Here is a 5,783-nt window from a genome sequence, read left to right on the forward strand (position 1 = left end):
TAAATATGATTTATTCTGAAGCAATATTCTTATCAGTTTTCTATCAGCTGTAACATATAAATCTGCATGCTTTTTATATTTAATCCAAGGGCATTTTTTACCTTTATAGAGGGCATTTTCCCCCTAACCTCATTAATACTGAATCTTTCATTTCAAATTCTTACATTTAATCTACAAATTCATTGAATAATGTTATGAGATTATTTTAAATAATTTTGAATATACAAACAAGAAATGGTGGAAATGATACTTTTAAACAAAATTAAAACGCCAGTAGTGAGCGTTTAATGAGTGAGTCATTGAGTCAGATCAACATGAGATTGGGTGAAACTGTGTGTGTTATGTCCCTTTTAAGAATCCTAGCATGCTGTAAGAGCCAATATGAATGTGCAAAGTGTCCACTGGTGTATATACAAAAAGTCCACAGAAGTGATAATCCAAAAGTGCTGGAAAGCTGAGTCCACAAAGATAACTCCACTATCCAGCATGTAGGTGATCACCAAATGGTCGTAAGCAGGGGTTAAATGCTCTATGGTTTGGGGCTTATTATATATTATATATATATATATATGCTGTCAAACGATTAATTGCGTCCAAAATAAAAGTTTTTGCTTATGCAATATATGTGTGTGCTGTGTATATTTATTATGTATATATAAATACACACACATACAGTATATATATTGAAAATATTAATTCATCAGATGTTTATGCATGGGCTAATGCGACTTTGACTCAACCGATTCGTTCAGAACAGGGAATCATTCAGCAATGAATCAGCTGGTTTCTGTGAGATGCGCTATGTTTCCGCCTAAAATGTAAGTGATCTAATATTATTGTACTTGCTTATTAAAATGTTTATTGAACTATTAAACAGTCGTAATGGTGAAAACGTTGTGTGATGTTGCCTAACTAACTGTATTTTAAATATAAAAACTTTTCATTTTGATTTTTTACCCCAGCATGCTCACTTGTCTGGCGTTAATGAAACGTTAATGTCGAGCCCCGGAGTCAATGTGCCGGGACTCAAACCCCGGACGGCCCCGGCCCAATTTAAACCCTGGTCGTAAGCAATGACCCTGCTTGTTTGGCATGCCTGCCTCCTTTATGCTGTCCATTTCCTATTTTCTGTCATGTGATCAGTCACATGGCAGGCAAACCCAGACTCATTTAAAGACATACACACATTAAAATGGTTAGGAGGAATAAAATGGCTAAGACAACATGAAAACCTATTAAAACTCAAATATACATAAAATCATTATAATACATTGAGCAGGTTAAAACGTGTCCTGTGTGACAGTGTCACAAGTGTTTCTTGTTCATTGATGTCTCTCTTTTTTGAGAACGGTGAGTAAGTTTGAAGTGTGTGACTGCTTGAAAGGCTTTTCCCACCTTTAAAGGCTATCTTGTGAAAGATGTGTAAATGTGACTCAAGTCAAGTTTATTACAATGACACCAAAATGTTATTGTAACCCATGATGAATTTTAGACGATTTTTGTTCTTATTGTTTCGCTTAATAAAAAAAGTCATGCTCAGCAGGTCACACAGTGGAGGAAAACACTTAATCTAGTTGGTTAATAAACCTAGCATTGTGTATTGTGAATATTATTTGACAAATTGCTTTGTTCCTCTAAACTTTAAGCAAAATTTAATTTGCTTAAACCAAACTCCTGCAAGGGATTTGCAGGCTTTTTTTCTTTTACAATAATCCATTACATTTGTCACAATATGAAAGAAAAAATCTTCTTTTCTCTTCAATTGCCAGTGATTTGGTGCTTTTTATTCAGTGATTCAGTGACTCATAACATAAAAGATGCTCAATTACCGACATCTACTGTGAGCTATGTATTCTTTATGTCTGAATGAATCTTTCTGGTGAATAGATTCAAAATAGTCAAGTCATAAGGGTGAATCAAAATTACTACCGCTGCTGTTCAGGTGAATAGGTAGGTGATTAATTGGTGAACAACAGTATTTGTGATAGCACAATGTGCATTTAATCCTTCAAATATTTAAATATTATGCATAGTCATACTTACAGAGTATACAGATGAAGACTGTAACTTGACTGCACAAAAAACACTGCAGCCCAAACATAATGGCCTGGACTAGAGACTTGATTCAGATTTGAACCTGCATCATGACGCATGTCATCTACCACTGTGCCACAGACCATAATATACTCAAAAAACCCAACTTGAAACAAGTTTAGATGACAGGTTTTGTAGTGTTGGGTCAGCAAAAATCCATGAAAAAGTCAGTACAACTAAGTTTAATACATTTATTCAGCTTAAACCAAGTTTTTTCCCATGAACTTAAAAAGATGAGTTTTGTGAACAGCGCTTTGCAAGTTCATCCAAAGAAACTTCTGCTAACTTATAAAATTGAGTTAAGTCAATCTCATTAGGGAACTGCCCACCCATATAGTAAAAAAACAAATGCTAATTTTTGAAATAAAATGTAAACATTTGTTTACTTCAGGACAATGAAGAAAAATAGTTAGTGATTTTTAAAAGAACTAAAATGCTCCTTAATGTATAATTGTAAGATCATAATATTGTACAATAATAACAACAACAACAACAACAACAACAATAATTCTGTACACTTTATTAGAATTACAGAGTAAATAACAATAATAATAGGCTACTTATTATTATTATTGTTATTATTTACTGTGTAATTCTTAAAAAGTGTACAGAATTATTATTATTATTATTATTAATAAGAAAACGTGCCTAATGTATAATTGTATAATATATTATTGTACAATAATAATACAATTAATATAATAGTACAATAATAATACTAATATAACAGTACAATAATCATACAATTAAATCTGCAGGAAGACTTTTTTAATTGTGAAGTTTCGTTAGAAGTGAGCGTCTATGCGCTCATCTCACTAGTTCAGATCACAATTAGCGCGTATGGACTGTTCTATTGAATTGTTATTTTTAAATAAACCATACATTTAAAAAATATTATCAGCACGTTTTCTGATGACGGCATTGTTTTCTCTCGCGCGCTAAACCACGCCCTCAGTACGTGCCGGTTGCGTATAGTACGTCAACGTTTACTTTTCAAGGCTTTGAACTTCGAAAGAAGAGCACGTGGCAATAATCCAAAGGAATGTTTTTATGGTAAGTGTGCTTTTTTTGGTTTTTGATTATCGTTGTTTTTTCTTAAAGTCACACTTTCCCCAGTTAACTTAGTTGATATTGGTTATTTAGAAGAAGAAAAAACACCACTAACGTTACATTTTCTTTGTAAGTTATCAAACATTACTGAATGTTTAAATCTAGCTGTATTTTAATCCTGTTACATGAAATAATTAAGTTTTTGTTGCGATGGATTTTGCTGCACATTTAAGTTGCCTTTTGAAAATAGTGCATCGGTGTAGTTTATGTTGGTCACAGACGATTTGTTAGCTTCAGACTCTGATTCCATCCAGTCGGAGGAGATCAAACATGTTTGATATTTTGAGCCGATTTTAGAACACGTATTGTTTTCATTTGTCACGCGTCTCCTAGCAACAAGGCGCATGTTTCTGTTGATCGGAACTTCTTGTAGTTTGTGATCCTCAGTTGTTTAATGATGGCCAGTGTTTCTTCTGTGACTATTTACAGAGCCGGTAAGTGTATGATGCCTAACGTTTTAAAGTCTGTGCATTAATTTGCATTTTATTAACCTGATCATTCACATTTGTGTATTTCCTTATACAGATCCTGAGAGCACACTTAATTCATTGTAGGTGCTGAAACACACCGCGCTTGTCAAAATCTGCTGCTGAAACATTACAGGCGCAAGCATTGGGTGTACCCTTGTGCCTGAACCCTGATTCCGTCTGCACTTTCAATAAACCAGGTGCGTTAAAAACTCAACTACTTGGGGTCCACATAAATTCTGATAAAAGAGCAGTGCATGCTACATTTAAAGGGGTCATATGATGCTGCTAAAAAGAACATTATTTTGTGTATTTGGTGTAATGAAATGTGTTTATGCGGTTTAAAGTAAAAAAAACACATTATTTTCCACATACTGTAAATTATTGTTTCTCCTCTATGCCCCGCCTTTCTGAAACGCGTCGATTTTTACAAAGCTCATCGGTCTGAAAAGCAAGGTGTGCTGTGATTGGCCAGCTATCCAGTGCGTTGTGATTGGCCGAATACCTCAAGCGTGAGACGGAAATGTTACGCCCCTCACATACTGTTGCGGCCGGAGCTACGAGGCAAAAACATAAAACCCATTACAAACGAGGCATTTGTTGCATCCAGTGGGGACATAATTACTGATTATAATGACTTATACTGTCTTTTTACGCATTGCGTTGCATCGCGCGTGACCTGTGTGATTTTCACAATGTTTGTATTTTGGAAAACTTAAAGACAATTTTCTGTATTTTTTTGTTTTTGTTTTTGTTTTCTTTCTTTTTTTACACATGTGTTTTACCTGTGTTGTGAATTCCGCATTGCATGTAGTGTTTTATGGTTGAAGGAAATGTCCATAAATTTAATGGAAAATGTACTGGTAATTTTCTGCCAAGACATTATCTGTTTTTCTGTGTTTTGTGTTTTATTCTTACAGTGCACAAACACAACTTTGAGTTTGAGTTGAGTTTGTATTCAGTAGACAAAAAAATTGAAATGAGAATTATCCTGAACCATTTTAACGAGCCAGTATAATTCCTATGCTTATGAATCCCTTTGAAAGTAGCGGTTATACACTTTCATTGACAGTTATTTTGTCTGCTTGTTTTTTTTCTCATAAATTTACTACTTTTTTGTCCCAGCATTACAATTTTTCAAGATTTTTACAGTCAGTTTTTGTGGATTTGTTGCCACAAGCACTCCTCCATTTCTGACCCTTTGTCCATCCCTAATACATTTTCAGTATTTTTGACACCCAATTATGATCTGTAAGGAATCATACAAAAGTAAATTATAATTTTTCCCCCTTCTACAGACAACAGACACCCCATTACAGACACAACATGGCTCTATGGAGACCCCCGTTTTTACCTCAGGGAACCAAATCTCCAAGATTTATTTGGTAGGTTTTCAAATTTTGTTCTTCTCATATTTTCATTGATCACCATTTTTTTATGAAATGTGTGGCTATATTTAATAAAGGTGCTGACATGGTTTTCATGTGGGTTGTTTTCATCAAGTGTTTACATCAGGTTAGCACATAATGCACCATGTTTTGTTAGAAAGAGTGTATTTGTGCTTTGATTTTTATATCTACACTCTTGCAGTGTTGAATCACCTTGGCTTAAATATTTGTGAATTTAAAAAGCATGGAATTACAGGATTTTTATATTATGATGATAGCAGTTCTAATGTATTGATGCAGGTTAGTGCAATATATGAAATTTTGTTTCATGTGAGCAATATTTAAAGGGAGAGTTTACCCAAAAATGAAAATGTATCATAATTTACTCTGTTCTATCATGTCTTGAACATTGGGGGGGGGATAGGCCTAGGTCAAATTAGATTTTAATTTTAATTTTGCTTTGATTGGCCATCTCAATCGTTTTGACATTGACAACATTGCTGGTAAACTGCTGAGGCAGACCAGCCTAAAAATGTAACTTTTAAATCTTTTTGTAATCCAGTGAGCAGCCATTTTTTTTTTTGGGGGGGGGGCCTTGCTCCAACACAAAGATATTTTCATAGACTGATATGTTTACATCCATAAAATGAAAAGTAAAAGGGTTTCAAAACTTTTAAGATAAATATGAGTTTGAGACATAAGGGAATAAATGAGGGAATTATCA

General features: G+C 34.0%; 1 long non-coding RNA gene across 1 annotated transcript; it reads left to right on the forward strand.

Annotated features, from left to right (window-relative positions):
• The first annotated feature begins 3,558 nt into the window (after positions 1-3,558).
• On the forward strand, positions 3,559-5,050 carry LOC107740490 (uncharacterized). Its single transcript, XR_001640086.1, has 3 exons — positions 3,559-3,638; positions 3,730-3,871; positions 4,970-5,050. It is a non-coding gene; the product is annotated as an uncharacterized LOC107740490 (long non-coding RNA).
• Positions 5,051-5,783: the final 733 nt, after the last annotated feature.

This window comes from Sinocyclocheilus rhinocerous, unplaced genomic scaffold (assembly GCF_001515625.1).
Source record: "Sinocyclocheilus rhinocerous isolate Xijiao unplaced genomic scaffold, SAMN03320098_v1.1 scaffold225, whole genome shotgun sequence".
Classification (NCBI taxonomy): Eukaryota; Metazoa; Chordata; class Actinopteri; order Cypriniformes; family Cyprinidae; genus Sinocyclocheilus; species Sinocyclocheilus rhinocerous.